We start from the raw sequence: 20,167 nt of genomic DNA, 5'->3' as shown, positions 1-20,167 counted from the left end.
AAAAAAAAAAAAAAAAAAAAAAAAAAAAAAAAAAAAACCCGGAGACTTGAGCAAAGTCCTGCATGTTTATGGGGGAAATGAAAACCCAACAATGGCAGGGCATTAACCGAATGGAGCTGTTTACTCTAAAAGGCTTGCGCTCCACGGAAAGGCAAGCCAAGGAGGCTGGGGAACCCTGAATGTGTCACTTGCTGCTGGTGTAAAGAGAATGCAGCAATGTGTGTGTGTGTGTGTGTGTGTGTGTGTGTGTGTGTGTACGCGCGCGCGCACACCTGTGCATTTACGTGTGTGGATGTGTGCGCGTGCGCATGTCTGTACGTGCACAGCCTTGTGCACTTCAGATGCGGTCATCTCTTGCCACCTTGTTTCAGACAGGTCCTTTTTGTTGGTGGCCACTGTGCTGCAGCCTAGCTGGCCTGTCAACTCCCCGAATTCTTCTGTCTCTACCTCCCACCTCACCCCGGGAACTGAGATTGCTGATACCCCAGGTGTTGTGTGGGTTCTGGGGAACTCAAAGTCAGCTTCTCACACTTTACCCCAGGGCTCTGTTCTTTTGGTTTGAGGCAGAGTCTGCTAAGTATCCAGGCTGGCCTTGAACTTCCTTTCCCTGGCTTCCCGCACTTGCTAGGATTACAGATGAGCACCTCTGTGCCTGGCTATGGTGGCTACTTTACAACACCATGGGAGAGTGGATTGAGACCAGTGAGGTGGGTAGATCTTTAATCCTAGGACTTGGGATACAGAAAAAAATTCAAGTGAGAAGCACAAACACTCTCAAGTGACCAGAGCCACCTGAGCAGTAAGAGCACTGCTGGCTCCAAACACTGGATCTCAAATTATACTACGCGGTTAGAGCAGCAACAAGATTTGACTTTCTCAATGTTCAACTATGCATCGTGTGCATGCAGTGCCCATGGGGGCCAGAAGAGGGCGCAACATCACCCGAAACCCGAGTTACAGATGGTTGTCCCCTGTCGTGTGGGTGCTGTGAATCCAGGTCCTCTGGGAGAGCAGCCAGCACTCTTAACCATTGTGTCATCTCTCTAGACCCTTGGTTTGGGGTTTTATTTTGTTTTGTTTTGTTTATGACAGGGTCTCCTTATGTAGTCCTGGCGGGCTTGGATACCTGTCTCTGCCTAGACAGTGCAGGGATTAAAATGTGTGACATCACCGTGCCCTCTTCTGGCCTCCTCCAGCACCAGGTAGCCACGTGCTACCCAGGCAGAAGATCTATACACAAACACATAAAGCAAAATAATAATTTTAAGATATTTTAGGGGAAAAATGGTAAAGCAATTGGGGTGTGGAGACTGAGGCAGGAGGATTGTAAGATTGAGCACTGCCTGGATATATTGGAGTTGTGGAGGGGTAGTGAGAAAGAGAGACGACCTGAGATCAAATCCCAGCACCAGTGTAAAAGCACTGGGGGACAGAGACAAGCAGATATGTCCCAGGAGGTCAATGTCCAATTAATTAATTAATCAATTAATTAATTTTGTGTATGTGTACCACTGGACCCGAGTGAAGATCAGAGGTCAAGTTATGAGAGTCTTGCCTTCCACCACGTGGGTCCTAGGGATTGAATTCAGGTCCTCTGGCTTGGTGGCAAGCACCTTTATCCACTGAGCCACTCCCTGGCTTGTCTAGGGAGTTTGTTTCAGGTTCCTCTCCACCTCATCCCCTTTGGTCGCCCCTGTTTGAGCTTTTGTTTTGTTTTCTGCTAGGGACTGAAGAAGGGACTCCAGACCTCAGGCATGTTAGGAAAGCACTCTAACCAATGGGCTGCGCTCTCGGTCTCTCTTACCCCCTGTGAATCTGTCTAGGTCTTTCTGCAGAGGCACCACATCTGAGCATTGCATTTTACAGAGGAGAATGGACGGCTCAGAGGATGACCTTGTTTGCCCCAGGTTCCATGGTCGATGGACATCCCAGAAAATAAAAGGTTGCTTCTCCCCTATTCCACCAGAGATGACTCCAGTTCACTGTAAGCAGAAGAAAAAAAAAAAAAAAAGAAAGAAAAGAAAGAAAAGAAAGAAAAAAGAGAGAAAGAAAGAAAGAAAAGAAAAAAGAAAAAAAAAGAACTCAACCTAGTCTAACCGATAGCGGACTGTACTCTCTGTCACAGTGAAGATTTTTTTAAAGCAAACAAACAAAATAAAAGAGCAAACAAACCACACCACACACACACACACACACACACACACACACACACACACACACCCCAAACCAAAAAAATAAAAAATAAAATAAAAACTTCATTCAAGGTTTATTTAGTTATCCAGTGTTGAGCCAACCTTGGGCCTTGTGCTTGTGCACAGGTTTTTCTACCGCTAAGTCACACCTACAAGCGGACATGGGATGGGATTCAGGTGATTGTGATCACGAGACTCTAAATTCAATTCCCAGCCTCGTTCTAGACAGGGGAGCGGGCTCTCTCTGCATCTGGACCAACCACTGTAAAAGACTAAGAAGCAGAAACAGGGAGGCGTCTCAGGGAGGTATGAGTTGGGGTGGGGGCGTGGGTGGGGCCTGCGGTCCATGTTCAAACTGGTTTTCTGCCAGACTTGAGTCTGAAGCTAAGAGGGAGAAGGTACCGAAAGCGGGGAGGCCCTGAGGCTGGAGACTACCCTCTAGTCCTTCAGGAAAAGGAATTTGCTGTGCTAAGTCCCCGAGGCCAGAAGGGGACCCTGAGAGTCAGGCGCTAGGAAATCAATCCAGGTGTCCTCTGCTTGTGTTGCAAACAAACAAGATTAGCAAATCAAAGCCCCAGCTTTCTTACTGAAGCAGTCCTGCCCCTTGGGGAGGACCCACTAGAAAGTGCTAAACCACTTTACCTCTAACTGTGTGACTAGGGAGCTACCTACCCTCTCTGTGACTCAGTTTCCTCTGGCTTAAAAAAGATATCATTGTAGGAGACCACTTTGTAAACTTGCGAGAAAGAATTTAAAATAACATTGCCGGGGTTTTGTTGAGCACTTACAGCTGTGTGTCAAGCCCTGTTCGAACCTGGCTCAGCCATAGCGCAATGCACTGGAATCCTCTGGAGAAGAGCTGGGGCTGGGTTTCAGTGGTAGAGCTAAACTCAGAGCACTGATTTAGAAATCGGCTATGGGGGTGTGGCGCCCTGGGGCTGTGGCTCTGGGGCAGAGTGCTTACCTAGGATGTGCAGGATCTTCAGTTCCAGGATCTCGGGTTCGAGCCTCAGCGCTAGGACATGAACTCAACTCCCCCCCACCCCGTATAGAAAAGACCTAATTTCAGCATCCATATTTTGTGTATCGTGTGGCTTACAACTGCCTTTGTGGGTAGTGAGTGTGCAGACGCATAACCAAATAAAAACAAATCTGGCTCTTTACTCAGAGAGAGAGAAAGAAAGAGATCCCAGCACCCATTTGATGGCTCACCAGAATCTGGTGCCCTCTTCTGGTCTCCATGGGTACTGCATGTGTGTATACACACACACACACACACACACACACACACACACACACGCACGCACACACTATGGCAAACACTCACACATAAAGACATTAAGTCAGATCTTTCAATATGGCATCCTACTGAGGAATAGTCAACTATGTTAGAGAATAGTAAATGATAAAAAAAAAAGGTGGGAGATCCGCCTGGAAACAGGGGAAACACACTTTACAATAACAACAGAACAATTCATAGTAACAATCAAATTGATGAGTACGTTTCAAAATACTTTTCCTCAAGGATAATTGCTTGGCTTACACTCCTAAATTGGAGGGCAGGAGGAGAAGGCAGAGAGGTGGACCCCCATTATTAACCCAGGATGGATGGCTTCACACTGTTAGGAAAGGTGATATAACCTATACAGCAAGAGCATGCAGATATAAATGCACAGAATAGTGACCAGGGTCTGGAAACAAATGTACAGGTTTTTGCACATCTAACCACATACAACCAGATACACCTGACCCTCTGGTCACTTTCTATGTAATTGTATGGTGCAGACAGCTGAATGTGTGTCTCTTTGACCACACTGAATGCAGAGCAAAGGCTGAGGAGGGCGTGCCATCTGGGCAAATGCTTAAAGAAGACTTTTCTCAGATTTTTGCGAAACTAGACTCCCCGAGGATCCAGAAAGACTCGCTAGTCTCCCCCTGTCCCCAGCAATAAGCAAAAACCTAAAGGGTAGAAGGCACCCCAATTCAAGAGAATTCCTAGACCTTCCACCTCAAACCCAGGTGCTGATTCCCTGGGGTACACAGGTTAGGAACCCTGATGCTGTCATTTAAGGATGCCTTTCTCCACAACGGGCTAGCCTGAGCTGCATAGTGAGACCCTGGCTTTCCTTCCCTGCCTTCTGTATTTGTAAGGAACATACTGTGTGCCCGTCCAGAGAGCCAGGTTCAGGGACATCTTGGGAAGGTGTCACTGCCCCCCCCCCACCTTGCTTGCAGCAACCTCCTGCTCACTCCACTTCTGCTTCCGTCTGTTCTTTTAGTGAAGGAAGCAACAGAGAGACAGAAATATATCGACCTGGACAGAAGGTGCCCATAGAGCAGATCCTTCTGGAATCACACTGATGTGAGGCTGAGACCTCTGCCTCTGGGCTTAGAGCTTTTACAGACATGGTGATTTCACAAAGGTGAGTGTGTGCCCATTCAGGGTGGAAGGAGAGAGGGAGAAGGGAGGAGAAGACATATTTATCTCTGGGGACAACATTCTGGACACAGGTGTTTGGGGGCCCACAGATCACAGGAGATTTTAAGAAAACTTAATCTGCAGATGGTTTAAGACCAGGGTTTGAACTCTTACCTCCAGGTAATGCTGTGCATTCTTTGGGGCAGTGACTTAACCTCTCTGCATCCACATTTCCTTCTGAAAGGGATCACGTGGCTTAATAACAAAAACACTTATAACGTATAAGGTGGGTGGGTGTCCTACCACCAGTGAGGTATGAGGACCCATTGGCTATTTGAGGACTTACCCACATCTCTGCCAAAGGGAGAGCTCAAAGAAAGACATCACAATTAAAGGGAGGGATCTCCTTACTTTGATGTGATTTTTTGGGGTTGCCTCTGGGACTCCACCTAACCCCTGGGGTCTGACAGCCATTGTTTTCAGCGATTTCCAAGGGACTGGATGGCTCTCCTTGGGCAGGGTATCATTTTGTGTATCTAAGACCAGGGAATCTAATTCCAAGAGATGCCTCTCCTGGGCAAATCACTGGCTTGGTCAGAGGAAGTGCAGCTTTCTTTAGTCCATGGCACCTGCTCTTTCTTCTTCAGGCTGGGGGATTCCAGCACTCCTAAGAGGGAAGGAGGAGGAGGGAAAGTTGTGGGCCAGCCTGGGCTACAGAGTAAAATCCTGTCTCAAAACAACACAAGCAGCTTATAGCTGGTGCATTCTTAAGACAAGGGGGGTAAGAGACTCTAAAAGCCAGGCTGCTTGAGGTAGACATGGTGCTGACAAAGCACTGGGTGGGTGGGTGGGTGGGGGGGGTATCATCTTATTTAAATTTGTTCCAAAATTGTATGATTCCCCAGTCCAAAGGCGCACGTCCTTTGAAGGGGAATTGAATGGAACTTCCAGTCACTTCCTCCCATCGCTAGATCTAGAGGTGGGTTCAAGATTCATACAGACAATCCCAAGAAAGAGTAACCAAATGTTTGTTTTCCCCTCTTTTAAAATTCCTGAAGGCACGAGGCAGTCAATGAATAAATGAACGCGTCGGCTGGCCGCAGAGGCCCCAAAGCAGCTGCTGGCTCCAGCCGGCTCTTCCCATTGTTTTCCTAAGACTCGGGGCTGTTGTCCCCACCGGTTAAAAAGCCATCCCCAGCCCCTGGTTTCAAAGAGAGCCGGTTGCATTTCAATGTCCCCTTTCCAGGCAGGGATTCCCCGACGCGGTGGCGTCTAGCAGTCTTGAAAAAGACGAGAAATCATTAGCCCTAATTAAGTCCTCCCGGGCTAGCTGGTCGGGGTCGTGTCGGCGACTGCATTCCCAGCCTCCCCCAGAAGGAAGGGAGTGCTGGAGAAAGGGCTCACCAGCTTTCTCCAGTGGGACTGGTGCGACTGAGAGGCTGGGCAAGGCAATTCGGGGACCGGGTTCCTAACCCTTAAAACCAGGCTCACCTCCTGTCCCAGAACTCTTAGAACAGGAGAGATCCCTAAGAAGAAGGATCTGGTCCGAGAGAGGAGTGATATTTAAAGAGCAAGCATCTGTCCACTACAATGAAAATTAAACATCCAATCATTCCCCCTGGATGGAGTGGTGAAGGAACCATATGAGGCGATAGTCTGCCAGATTTTACAAGTTTTAAAATAGCTAAGGGAGGCATTATAGATATAGGGACATAAAAAGAGAAATCGTGTTAACATTATAAATAAATAAAAATTTAATTACAAAATTACAGTGTTTTTTGAGACAGGGTATCATGTAACCCAGGCTACCCCTGAGTGCCAATGTACCTAAGGATAACCATGGTCTTCCTGCCTCTGCCTCCAGGGAGCCAGGACCACAGGTGTGCACCACCACACCCAGGTTTGATATTTTTATTAACAATGAAAAGTAGGAGGCTGACTGGGTAGTGGGGGACACATGCCTTTAATCCCAGCATTTGGGAGGCAGAGGTAGGCAGGTCTCTTGAGTTGGAGGCCAACCTGGTCTACAGAGGTAGTACAGTCAAGGCTACACAGAGAAACCCCATCTCACAAAATTAAAAAGTAAATGAATAAAAAGAAAGGAAAATATAGGGGGCTGAAGGATACAGCTCTTGCAAAGGGACCTGAGTTCAATTCCCAGCACTTACATGGTGGCTCACAAGTGCCTGTGACTCCAGTTCCTGGGGAATCTGATGTCTCCGGGACCTCTGAGAACACCTGCACACACACACACACACACACACTCACACACACACAGAGAGAGGCCTACACATATATACATTAAAATGTGCATATATGTGAAAAATAATATATATGTACATGTGTGTGTGTGTGTGTAGATAGATAGATGATAGATGGCAAGACTTGTCAAGTAAGAGGCTCGCTGTGAGCCTGATTCATCCCTTGAGCACATATGGCTGAAAGAATGCACGGACTTTCATGAAGCATCCTCTGACCTCCATGAGCCTCCTGGGGACACAAACACCTAACATAAATAAATGTAAAGATAGCAAAGTGAAAATACAGAATTTACTTTGGTAAAGATAGCATGGAAATACGTGACGTGTTCTGCATTTTACTTTTTACTTTTTAAAAGGTTTGTTGGTTTTTAATTTTATGTGTATGGCTTCTCTCTCTCTCTCTCTCTCTCTCTCTCTCTCTCTCTCTCTCTCTCTCTCTCTCTCTCTCTCTCTCTCTCTCTCTCTCTCATGTGTATCTCTGTGCACTGGGTCTGCAGTGTTCATGGAGGCCAGAAGAGGGCATCAGAGCTCCTCAGACTGGAGTTACAGACAGCTGTGAGCTGCCATGGGGGTGCTGGGAATTGAAACTCCTCAGCACCCCCTCCCCCCCCCCAATCTCTGAAAAGGCTGGGGCCAATGCTCTTTACCCCTGAGCTATCTCTCCAGCCCTGCGGTCTTTATTTTAAATAACAGGCGATAAAATAAAACCTAGCTGGGTGTGGTAGCACACAGCGCCTGGAAGGCTGAAGTAGTTAGTCTGAGGCTCAGCGGGGCTGGGGTGAGTTAGTTAATGACCAGGTGAGTGAAGAGACATCAGAACCAAATGAGCAGCTGATTTCAGTAGGGATGAGAGTTGGGGAGGGAGACAAGGGGACTGGGGTAGTTTAACCAACAACAACAAAAAGTGTATATATGTGTGTGTGTGTGTGTGTGTGTGTGTGTGTGTGTGTGTTACAACTCATAACAGTAGCAAAATTACAGTTATGAAGAAGCAACAATAAAAATTTTATGGCTGGGGGAGTCACCACATGTATTGGACTGTATTAAAAGGGTCACAGGTTGAGAAACACTGACATACAGAGTTCCAGCCAGAGCTACACAGCAAGACCCTGTCTCTAACTGGGTTGTGGTGGTGCATGCCTTTGGCCCCCTTGGGAAGCAGAGGCAGGCAAATCTCTATGAGTTCCAGGTCAGCCTGGTCTACAAATCAAGCTCTAGGAGAGCCAAGGTTACACAGAGAAACCCTGCCTCGAAAAACAAAACAAAACAAACAAAAGCAAGAACCAAACAATAGTAGGTGGAGCTCTGGGTTCAAGGCAGCCTGGTCTAGAGAGAGAAAGACAGGCAGACAAAAAGGGGGTTTGAATAGAGGACCCCTCTCTCTTAGCTGCTGGTCAGGGAGCCCCCTAGAAGCCCCATAAACATCACAGGATTTCACCATTGCCCTTGTTTGCACACCATGGGTATAAAATAAGACCCAAGTGCTAAGACATCACACACTGGCTTGCAGGATAGACAAGTCATATTGGAACTTCGAACCTGGTCAAAAGCCTACAACTGGCGAGGTCCCAGGCCCTGGGAGGAACCTGATATAGATGTTGTGCTACCTGGCCGAGCTGTTAAGTTGCCCTTCTGAATATCTATGTCTGTCCCTACAGATCAGAGCTATGCTCAACCCTGGTCAGAGAAGCTGTTTCTGCTGAGGGCAGCTATTAATACGGGCTCACTGAGGACAGTGCTCCAGCCCTGACTTCATTATCTGTATCAACTCCCTCGCCGAGGCTCAGGGGAGCCCTGAGGAGGAGGGAGAGGAAGGAATATAAGAATCAGAGAATGGGGAGAGAGCTTTGAAATGCTGCCTTCTGGACATGATATATGTAGCTGGTGCACTCATGAACTCACATTAGCTGTGGTGACATGCCAAACGTCAAACCAGTGAGATTTCCAGTGGGAATGCGGTGGGGTTTGGGGGTTCAGGAAGCTCTACCCCGATAAAAAAACTATGGACAGCTGATGGTCCTGGGAAGGGAGAGTCATATGTTTTCCCTTGTGGACATGGCCCCTGGTTGGTTGCCCATGTTACAATGGTCCCACATCTGTGTGCACATAGGCAGTGCTGATTGGCCTATGTGGGTTATAAAATAAAAAGGGGTGGGACACTAGAGAGATGGTAAGAGAGCACTGGCTGCTCTCACCTAGGACCCAGGTTCAGTCCCAGCATTCACAATGTGGCTCACAGCCATCTGAAGCTCCAGTTCTGCGGATCCAGCGCCCTCTTCTGGCCTCTGTGGGGACGACACACCAGGTATCTAGACACACATGCAGTCAAAAACACTTATTCACAGACATGTTTTGTTTTCTGAGACATGGTTTCTCTGTGTAGCCTTGGCTGTCCTGAAACTCACTCTGTAGACCAGGATGACCCTGAGGTCACAGAGATCTACCTGCCTCTGCCTCCTGAGTGCTGGGATTAGATGCATGAACCAGCTTAAAAAAATTAATAAGAGCCAATAGGAGAGATTCAGTATGTAAAATGTCTCTGATTAGATTGTGTTTGAGATATAAAAATGGTTAAGTTTTCACACATTTCCCCCTACAAGGGTCAATCTTCTCTTGCCTGATTGAGAATACATACATATATATATGTATGTATTCTCAATCATACACACACACACACACACACACACACACACACACACACACACACACATATATATATATATCCTTCAACAAACCATCCACTCACTGTCCCCTATCCTGCTTGTGGGTCAGAGGGGAGCTACAGGATGCCCCCTGTAGTCAATGACTTCCAATAGGTGCTCTGTCTAATGGCACAGTTAGTATTTCCGCTCCACGGCCCATTTGACCATCCTACCAGCCATTCGTCATTCCCAGCCCGCCTTGAGTTGATGAAGAGTGGAGGGAACACATTTTCAAAACCAACGTTGATGTTTTTAATTTGAAAACGTAAACTACAGACTTTTTCTTGCTTCCTGGCCCCGCCGTTGGCAGCCGGAGCCTGGGCGTGACATCGTCTGCTTCCCACTTACTTTAATTAATCCCCAGAACACAGGGTCTGTCTGAAGTGGTCCTCGGGCATTGACAGGGATCCACTCAAATCTCCTAGCATGCACAATGGCCCTGCATTCTTATCTTGTTTCCACTGGCCGAAGCTCTCTTTTGACTCTCAGAGAAGGGACCGACAAGCCTTACTCGGGTATTCGGGGGCTTTGTGGTCTCACAGAGTGGGAGAACTTTGTCTCCATCTCCTCCCCGGCTCTCAAAATACTTCCTCCCAACTGGATGGACTGCTGTTCGTTCCAGAAGGTTTAGAGGAATTCAGAGTATATGGATAAGACCCTGGGTGGGAGAGGAAGAGCTCACCGCCCCAGGGACGGAAACTCATTAAGCCCCCATCCCAGACCCTATCTAGACTCTGCTCCTGGCTCCTGGTGTTCACAAGAACAAAGTGGAGCGAGGCATCTTCTGTCTGCTCTGAGCTCGTAAAATGAATCCTGCCTCGGGAAGGAAGTGGATGGCCCATGTGTTTTAAGACTCAGAGGAAAAGAACAGATGGGCTCCTTTGGCTATAAACGGACACTTGGTTTTCTCGGAAGACCCCGTGGCTCAGATGATTAAGGACTGTGTAGGTCTGGTGGTGGGCGCTATCAATGAGGAATCTTCTAGAAAAAGCATAATGAAGTACATTGTGAGATACTGTTGTCAAGAGGACCTTGATTTCACTGGGTCCAAGTGAAAACAGAGGTCCCCGGCCAGGATTAAAGGTGAAGTCTCACTATGTATATACCAGGTGGTCTTGAATTCAGAGATCCACCAACCTCTGCCTCTGCTGAGATCAAAGACATCCACAGCCAGTACCTGGGATTGAATCCAGAATACCAGGTAGATTCCCTCGTTTCTTAGCTTTTATTTTGAGAGGGGATTTTATGAACTCATGCAAACGGGCCTTGAGTTTACTATGCTCGAATGGCTGGATTGAGGGGCCTGTGCTACACCAGCCCATTTTCTTACTTAAAGAGTCTTTCCTGGTCTAGGGAGATGGCTCAGCGGTTAAGGGCACTGACTGCTCTTCCAGAGGACCTGAGTTCATATTCCTGGCAACCACATGGTGGCTCACAACCATCTGGAATGGGATCTGATGCCCGCCTTGTGCTGTGTCTGAAGATAGCAACAGTGTGCTCAGATACATAAAGATAAATAAATAAATAAATCTTTAAAAAAAAAAAAAGGGAGTCTTTTCTTCTTCCTGCCCAGGCAACGGGTTGGTGGGTGCCAGTCAACAATGGAGGAGCAGAGATAGAGCTTCTTGGGGGACAGCTGATCCTGAAACAATATAGCCCAATGGTTTGTGTCCTTTGTGTCTATTTTCATGTGTTGGCATATATTTGCATGTCATATTATAAGATCATATAGCATATATGGAAATATGTATGCCAACTGCATGTGAATATGCCATCCTGTGTAAGGGATGTGAGTATATGCAGACAGGTGTCTAAGGGGTCCTAGATGCAGTCTCTCACAGAGACAAAGCTGTGAGTGAGGTAACGCTGAGTGCTGATGTCTAGCTGGTCTATAGCTCTGAAGATCCTACCCAGGCTAGAGCCTTTTTGTTTTTGGTTTGTTTTTGTTTATTTTGAGACAGGGTCTAACTATGGAGCCCTCTCATAGAGATCTCCCTGCCTCTCTTCCTTTGGCACCCTAAACATTACTTTGTTGACAATCCTGAAACTGGTCTCTCATAAAATGAATGTATAATCCTACCTAGTCCATGTAAAAGACACACAATGCAGGTATTTTATTTACAAGCCTAGATTGGGCAGGTGTGGAGCTATTCTAATGTATTCCCCAGCTATAAAGTCCCTTGTTATTTGCTGTCTTTCCAGGTCATGTGTTCACGGCCCATCTCCTATCATGGCGGCCTCTCCCACTTTCGTCTTCTTTCTTCTCTTCCCTTCATCGACCTGCAACCCCCTCACTAGATCCTCAAGTCCCACCACTCTCCCTCCACTACCCAATCACAGGTTCTAGCCTTTTATTGACCCGTTAGATTAGGGAGCAAGGTTCACATAGCATCCCTTAGTACACCTGAGGAGCTCTTCCACATTTTAGCATCAGAATACAAGCAGCATCAGACCAAACCCCTGCAGTCCCTTAAAGGCTAAAGAGAGATGCTTAAAGGCTATCTTAGGGTTTGTATTGCTGTGAAGAGACACCATAACCATGACAACTCTTAGGAAGGAAAACATTTTATTGGGGCTGGCTTACAGTTCAGAAGTTCTTTATCGTCACAACAGGAAGCGTGGTGGCACACAGGCAGAGATGGTGCTGGAAAGGGAGCCGAGAGTTCTACATGAGATTGGCAGACAACAGAAAGAAACACCAGGGGCTGGAGAGATGGCTCAGTGGTTGAGAGCACTGACTGCTCTCCTGGAGGTCCTGAGTTCAAATCCCAGCAACCACATGTTGGCTCACAACCATCCATAGTGAGATCTGATGCCCTCTTCTGGTGTGGCTGAAGACAGCTGTAGTGTACTTACATATAATAATAAATAAATCTAAAAGGAAGGAAGGAAGGAAGGAAGGAAGGAAGGAAGGAAGGAAGGAAGGAAGGAAGACAGAAAGAAAGAAAGAAAGAAAGAAAGAAAGAAAGAAAGAAAGAAAGAAAGAAAGAAAGACAGACCAGGATTGGTTTGAGCATCTGAAACTCCAAAGCCCATCTCCAGTAACATCCAGTAACATCCTCTAACAAGGCCCCACCTCCTAATGCCACTCCCTAAGCATTTAAATATGAGTCTGTGGGGGCCGTTCTTGGTCAAACCACCACAAGGGATTAAGATCACTTGTTACTCTTGAAGGGAACAGTCTGTTGTATGGTTCCCAGAGTCCATAGTACGGCTCACAGCTAACTGTAACTCCAGTTCCAGGGGATCCGATACCCTCTTTTGGCCTCTGCAGTCTACAAACACATATGTGGTCTATGGGCAAAACACATATTTATTATAGCATGTGTCTAAAATCTAAAACACTGAAACCCAAACCCAAACCAACCCAGAATCTAATCCCTTAGCCCAGCCAGCATAAGGGTACAAGGTTATAACCACACTTAGGAGGTGGAAGAGGGAGGCTGTTTGCGCTCCAGGCTGGTCTGGTCTACATAGTAAGAGCTTGTCTCATAAACCATACCAAAATAAAATAAAACCCTAAAGATGTCAAAAGAAACCCAGAGAATTATGGAGCCATAGGAACTGAGGCTAGAAGCACATCCCAAGAACACATAAGGGCCAATAGGGTTCAGGAGGACCCCAGAAAGTGACCTCATGATCTTGAACAGTTTGGGCACCATGCCAGCTTCATGGAAGGGCTACGGGGCTATGAGATTCATCCTCAGCCTGGTCTTTCCTGGATTAGATTTGTTTTTGTTGATCCTGTTTCTGTGACCTTTTGACTTTTGGCGGAAAGGGGGGACTACATATTAATTCTGAGAAATGGGTTGGGAGCCCTGAGCCTCCAGGAGGCCAGGTCACTAGGCATCTGTATACTATCAGCTGACTCACAGTCCACTACAGAAGGGCGTGGGCGTGGGAGGCAGATCCCAGGCGTGCCTTGTGATAACCCCCGATTCAGGGCTGCTCTGCTCAAAGCAGGAGACAGTCTTCTTGTGTCTTCCCTTAGCTTGTTCTGTGCTTGGGTGGGTCAGAGGTCAACTTTGGCCGTGAATCTTCAGTGGTCCAACTGTTCTGTTGGCTTTTTGAGGCAGGGTCCCTCACTGGCTTGAGACTCTAGGAGTAGGTTAGACTGACTGGCCTGGGAGTTCCAGAGATTCACCTGTCTCTGTCTCCCTGGTACTAGGATTACAAATGTCTGGCACCGGGTCCAGATGTTTTAAGTGGATCCTGGATCTCAAACTCAAGTCTCCAGGCTTTTTTTTTTCTTTTGGTTTTTCGAGACAGCGTTTCTCTGTATAGCTCTGGCTGTCCTGGAACTCACTTTGTAGACCAGGCTGGCCTCGAACTCAGAAATCTGCCTGCCTCTGCCTCCCAAGTGCTAGGATTAAAGGTGTGCGCCATCATGCCTGGCAAGTCTCCAGGCTTTTAAGGCAACAACTGCTTTACTGAGGGAAACATCTACACTTGTTTTTATAGGTTGTTTGTTTGTTGTTGTTGGTTTTTTTTTTTTTTGACAGTCTTTTATGTAGCCAAGGCTAGCCTTCAATTCACAGTTCTTCTGTATTTGCCTCCCTTGTGCTGGAATTTTTATTTTATTATTTTTTTTAATTCCTAAAAATGACTTCTAAGTCCTGTGGGCTGGCAAGATAGCTAAGAAGTTAGAGATGCCCGTCACCAAGCCTGACAACCTGAGTTCAATCCCCAAGACCCACATGATGGAAGGAGAGACCTGACTCCTGCACGCTGTTCTCCAACCTCCATAAGCACATCATGGTGTGTGCATATGCATGAAACACCACACACACACACACACACACACACACACACACACACACACACACCATGCATGTGTAAATAAACAAATGTAATAGAAAACAGTAACTTAAAGCAGTATGAGTAGCCTCTAGGCATGAGCAATAGCTACAACTGATTCCAAGTGTATCCAGACTTTTGAATTTGTAACATGACTCTGTCATCTATAGAGTTCACACTTGAGAACTATGTATCAAGTTATGTATCTTTTAAATTTTTTTTTATGGGGCTTGGGAGAAGACTCAGTAAAATGCTTATCACATAAGCCTGAGGGTCAGAGTTCAGAACCTCAGCATCCATGTAAAACTCTGGTGGGCATGGTCGCTGCTTACAATCACAGCACTCATAATGAAGAAACTGGAGATCCCCGGGCAAGAACTGGTGAGAACTGGGTTCATAAGGGACTCTGTCTGCCTCAAGAGTTTTAAAATGGAGACAGATTGGGGAAGAACCTGAATCTCAAATCTGGATTTGCACATGTATGCACACACACACACACACACACATGCAAACCTGTTTACACGTAGGCACACATAAGCAATCTCTCTTAATGTTCCAATGTAGCTTACAACCTCTTATGTGAAAGCACACTCGCAGCTGTCCTTGGCTACTTGTGTGCTTCAGGGTAGACCTATGTGGGATTTTTCATTTTCATTTGTGTATGTGTAGGGGGTGGGTGGGTGAGACAGACAGAGAGACAGACAGAGAGACAGACAGACAGATAGAGGTGGGGATGACATCAGAGGACAACTTTTGGGAATGGCTCGTTGTTTTCTGCCTTTTTTTTTTTTTTTTTTTTTTTTTTTTTTTTTGGCAGGGTCTTTCTTGTTTCTGCTTGCCGGGCTGTGTACCCAAGGCTAGCTCGCCCAAGATCTTCCAAGTGACTCTCTCTCTCCCATCTCTGCCTCCCATTTCCTCCGGGGAATGCTGGGATTATACATGCAGGGTCCTCCTGCAGCTGGCTTCTCCTGTGGATTACAGGATCCCAAGACAGATCATTGAGCTAATGGAGCACTTGCTTGTAGAGATCAAAAATCATTATAATGCCCAGTGCCTACAGTCCCCACCCCCTCCCCAACTCTGATTCAACTGGTCTGTGGGGAGCCCACGTAGGAAGGCTTGAAGCCTCTCCTGGTGAATCTAAGATGAAATAGGATTGAGAAGTACCCCAAAGGCCCCTTCTGCTTCCCTCTCCTCTCCTCTTTTAAGACCAAGGCTAACCTTGAACTTGATATCTAGCCAAGGCCTTGAACTCCTGATCTTCCTGACTCCACATCCTGAGTACTGGAATCCCATGGCCAGCTTTTGAATGGCCATGTTAGACAGAGGGTCTGTATGCATGGAATGGCTGTGACCCTGCACCTATTTGAGAGCCGGTGTCTCTTTAGATTTGTGCTCTGTGTTCTTGCTGGCTGAGGGGGCCTTTTACCCCACCCCACCCCAAGAATACTGAGCCATCTGGCCTGGAAATGGCTGGGCTAGCCTAGCCTAACCCTCCTGCCCTTCCGTGACCTTATCATCTCTGCCATGAGCGAGTTTGCCAACTAGGAGTGGCAGTCACAAATAAACAAAAACAGGGAGATGAATCCTGTGCACTTTAGGGCTCCCAGTTCCACTTGATGCCATCAGATACCAGCCTGTGTGCTTTTGAGCCAGGTCTATAAAATCTGAATCCCTGGACTGACCATTGTTCTGGTGTCTTTAGGGGCAAGGGAGCAAGCTTCCTGTTTCCCTACAGCATGCTGACCAGGAAAGACATGAAGTAAAGGGCAAGAGGTCTGGAGGTGGAGGCCCGACTGCTTCTGTGTGTGCATGCGACCATATTAAGCAGATAGAGACACAGGCCCACAACTACAATAATAACAGCTTCCGTCAAGCTCCCTGAGTACCAGCCCCAGGGCTCTGGGCTCTATCCATGTCATCTCCCTATGACCCTATAAAGCAAAGATAGTTTTATTGGTTTTTTTTTCCCCCTCCAGTGTTGTAGATCAAACCCAGAGCCTTGTTCAGGCCAGGAGAGTTCTCTGCCCCTGAGCTACACCCCAACTTGAGCAGTCTTGTTTTAAGAGGAGAGAACTGAAGACTCTAGAGAGTTTAATCGCTTTCTAGGGCCACATAAATCAAAAGCGAACTGGGGGGTGAAAGACACCAGTATCTGACTCCAAGGCAGGTGGGGCGGCATAGTTATTTATATAATTCCAGCTCCGGGGAAGCAGAGGGAGAATTAGGGAGTTCTAGGTTAGGCTGGGTTACATAGAGAGACTCTGGCTTAAACAAGGCAAAACCAAACCAAACAAAAATGAGAGCCCCCAAATTTCACTCTCTTTGCAGCGGGGTGGGGGGTAGGGGGTGGGTTGTCATGAAAGGCTTTGTCAGATTCCCATCTTACAGTTCTGCTTAGTTTTATCTCTGAATACACACGCGTCCATTGTCGCCTTGATATTTTGCATGTTGAGCGAGCAGTGTTTTTGGAAGAACACGAGGGGCTGAGCAAACCCCCCCCCCCCCCCCCGGCTGGACAGGGTTTGTGGAAGCACAAAGGTTAATGACCCGCAACACAAATTGGCTGGCTGGAGCGGTGGTCTCTCTGCCCCTGGGGCTTTGTCCCTGCCCTTCTCTCCTTTGCCGCAGGGCCTTGTTCCGTGGGGACAAAACAAACAGGGGCTGTCAGGACCGAATTGGCCTCTTCAGCCACACAATGAGAAGTGGGAGTGGGAACAATTACTCCAGACACAGCCCCGAGGTTTACCTAAATTATCTGGGTAATTGCCTCCATTTTAAGCTTGGATTTGGGCTCTGAAAATCCTGGAGCTTCAAAATGATAAATAATGAGGTTCTCATTGAGGCCAAAGTCGAGAGGGGGCTGGGGGCAGAGAAGGACGGAGAGGCAGTCTGGGGGGGGGGGCGGACTTGTGGTGAGGTCTTGTTTGGGTTTAGCAACTTGGCTAGTTCACGGAGAGTCTTCCAGCCTCAGTTTCCTGGGCTGGTCCTCAAAGGGGGGGGGGTGTCACTTGGAAATGGGGGGGGGGGAGAAAAGGGGAAAAGAGAAACTGGGGAGAAAGGTGATCAGAGGTGTGGTGGGAGGGGAGGGGGAGGGGAGGGAAACAGGAGACAGGAAAGAATGGGAATAAAAGAAAAAAAGGAAGAGACAGGGGTGGAGAGGGAAAAAGAGAGGTGAAGAAGTCAAGGACAGCCCTTGGTGTGCCCTGACTTTGTGTAGGATGAAGTATTAGCTTCAGAAAGGAATAAACATAGCCTGTCTCCTCCACACAGCCTGAAAATAAGTGTATACATATACATGTATACACACACACACACATGCTCACACATACACAAGCACACACATGCATACACAGACACACATATGCACACATGCACACACATGTATACACAGATACACATACACAATGCACACATGCATACACATGCATACACATGCATACACATATACACAGACACACATACACATGCACACATGGGCACATGCACACAAACATGCACCCATGTGCACACACATGCACACATGCATACACAGACAGACACACACACATGCTCACACACATGCATACACAGACACACATACACATGCACACATGTGCACACACATACATGCACACACACATACACACTCAGGCATGCACACTCACACAATGCACATGCATGTGCACTCATGCACACACACACAGAACCATCCCAGGGAGCTTCAGTCTTTGTCTCCCAGCTTCAAGCTAAATGGATCACTCTTGTTCCATCTCCCACCCTCCTTGATCAACCTTTAGCTGGGTTGTTTTCAACAGAACACAATGTGCAAGTGAGTGAGCATGGTCAGGTTTCATTTGAACTTGACTGAGTAGTACTACATGTGTACTGTTCATTGAGAAAAAAATTTCCTTCCATTCCAAGGGTGGTGGTGCACACCTTTAATCCCAGCATTCAGGAGGCAGAAGGATCTCTGTGAGTTTGAGGGCAACCTGGTCTGGAGAGAAAGAGAGAGACAGAGAGAGAGACAGAGAGAGAGACAGAGAGAGAGAGAGAGAGAGAGAGAGAGAGAGAGAGAGAGAGAGAGAGAGAGANAGAGAGAGAGAGAGAGAGAGAGAGAGAGAGAGAGAGAGAGAGAGAGAGAGAGAGAGCCTGTTTTTAAAAGGGCAAAACAAAACAAACTTCCCTCATGCATCTGGAAGGTAAAGTGGAGGTTCTGGTCCACACCAGTCACCCTAGTGCTTAGGATGAGGACCTGAGGCTCTGAGGCTGGCTAGGCAGTATAACGATGCAGTCTCTAAAATGAAACTTGATCTATTGTCCCCAAATCAAAATAAAACTGTAAGCAAGGGGCTGGAGAGATGGCTCAGCGGGTAAGAGCACTGACTGCTCTTCCAGAGGTCCTGAATTCAAATCCCAGCAACCACATGATGGCTCACAACCACCCGTAATGAGACGCCCTCTTCTGGTGTGTCTGAAAACAGCTACCATGTACTTATTTATTATTAGAATAATAAATAAATCTTTGGGCGGAAGCAAGCAGGGACTGGGCAAGCAGAGTCGTCTGGAGCGAGCAGGGTTGACCGGAGTGAGCAGAGGTCCTATATTCAATTCCCAACAACCACATGAAGGCTCACAACCATCTGTATAGCTACAGTGTACTCATATGCATAAAATAAATAAATCTTTAAAAAAAAAACCTGTAAGCAGGGCTGGGGACTTGGCTCAGTTAGCAAGGTGCTTGCCCTAGCACGCATGCGCAAGCCCTGGGTCTCATCCCTAGCACCACGTAAACTGGGTATGTTAGCAAATGCCCATGATCTAGCACTTGAGACATGGAAGCAGAAGGGTAGAGAGTTCAAAATCATCACCAAATCGGAGGTCAGCCTAGACTATGGGAGACCTTGCCTTCGAACCAACTAACCAAGCAACCAAATATAACCTTCCTTATCAGTGTGAAAGCAAGTGGTGGGTACCGTCAGCCTGTAGGTCCTGTCCTGTCCACCCTGTCAGTGTCTCCTTGTGCCCACAGGGAGGACAACAAGGCGTGCTGGAGAGACAAATGGTTTGAAGCAAAGGGAGAAACCCAGATGCAGAGGGTAATCTGCTTTTGTATTGAACACTCCTACAGGAAACCTCCCCCCCCCACCCCCCCACCCCCGCCCCACCCCCGCCCATCATGGCTCCCAACAGGAGTCCCAGCCCAGTCCTGAAGTTCAGCAAAGGCATTCTACATGAAGTGCCAATGATGACCTCAAGAGGGCGTGCCTGAGGGACTCGGACTAAAACCAGGGCTGATGCTGTCAACGTGGTTCAGGGCAGCATCCAGAGACATCTTAGGTTGTCTCCCAAAGCATCTGTCTAGTGGGCAGATACCAGAGCTAAATGGGACTACCCCTTCCTGAATTCATAGACAGGACATCCCTGAGCTCATAGAACCAGCCAGTTGTCACCAGTGCCCAAGTTTGAAACCTAGGCTGAGGGAGCATTGGGAGAAGGAAGGTGGCAATTTGGCCTTGAAATAGCTTGCTTCTGAAGAGTCAGGTGACGGTGCAGTTGAGAAAGGAGAGGCCAGGTCACTCCTGTCTGAGGAGGCCACTGAAGATGACATTGTTCTATGATCATAGGATTTTTTGAAACATGCTTTCGAGCAGGACTTTGGGATCATTCCCACTGTTGGATAACTGATAAGTTTGAGGTGAAGCAGACAGTGAATTTGATGAGCTCCAGAGGATTGTGAAAGAGGGAGTCAAGGATAATCATTTAGAGACATCCACAGGAACCCAGTGGTCCAAGGACGGCTTAGAGACAATGAGC

The sequence above is a fragment of the Mus caroli genome, chromosome 5 (assembly GCF_900094665.2).
Source record: "Mus caroli chromosome 5, CAROLI_EIJ_v1.1, whole genome shotgun sequence".
Classification (NCBI taxonomy): domain Eukaryota; kingdom Metazoa; phylum Chordata; class Mammalia; order Rodentia; family Muridae; genus Mus; species Mus caroli.
The sequence above is the reverse complement of the archived record's forward strand: the minus strand, read 5'-3'. Positions refer to the sequence as shown.